Here is a 788-nt window from a genome sequence, read left to right on the forward strand (position 1 = left end):
TGATCTTCCCAGAAAGCTAGGAATTAAATATAAGAATATATATATTACACTGAATTTTATTGTATTTTTGTAAAGTGTGATACTACTACAACGATTACTACAGTCTAGATTTCTTGATAGGTCTCTGCTGCAAGTAATATACTGTAATATATTCCAATAATGTGTGCCCCAATACTAAAAAACATAAAATAAGAAATCTGAAATGCGCTTTTTGGTAGAGTCCTGGCGTCCACATCATTGAAGGAGACCTCTCCCTTCTCATAATCAATAAAAACACCAACTGTTTGGGGCCTTTGCCTCAGGAACACGGTAGCAGAGTCAACAATATTATTACCAAAATGTTGATCTTGGAATTGGGTAGTGATTCCACTAAATGTCCAGGCTCTGTCCTCAGGGGAGGGAAACAAAAACTTCTCCCAGTTAGTGGACTCTTTGACCACTCCCAAGAGCCAGGCTTCGCTCCCACTGACCTGAACCTCATAGAAGAACCTGCCTGAAGAAAAACCTTCTTTCCCAAGGACGAAGCGTTGATATTCAAATCTTCTCCCGAATAAAGCAGGAAAAAAAAGCCTGCCATCACTAACTCTCAGTTGTTTCCCATCCTCAGACAGCGCACTGCTGGATCATCATCAGCTTGTCCTGAGGCGGATCCCACACTTCTTTAATAAACTCATCCGTCATCCATTTTTTCCGGCTGTCTAGCGGCCTCACAGCCATCAGAAAACCTGACCTCGTGAATAAGCGTCTCTATCTCATTAGTGAGTGTATTTTCCATCTGAGCCACTGCT

The sequence above is a fragment of the Micropterus dolomieu genome, linkage group LG16, assembly GCF_021292245.1.
Source record: "Micropterus dolomieu isolate WLL.071019.BEF.003 ecotype Adirondacks linkage group LG16, ASM2129224v1, whole genome shotgun sequence".
NCBI lineage: Eukaryota > Metazoa > Chordata > Actinopteri > Centrarchiformes > Centrarchidae > Micropterus > Micropterus dolomieu.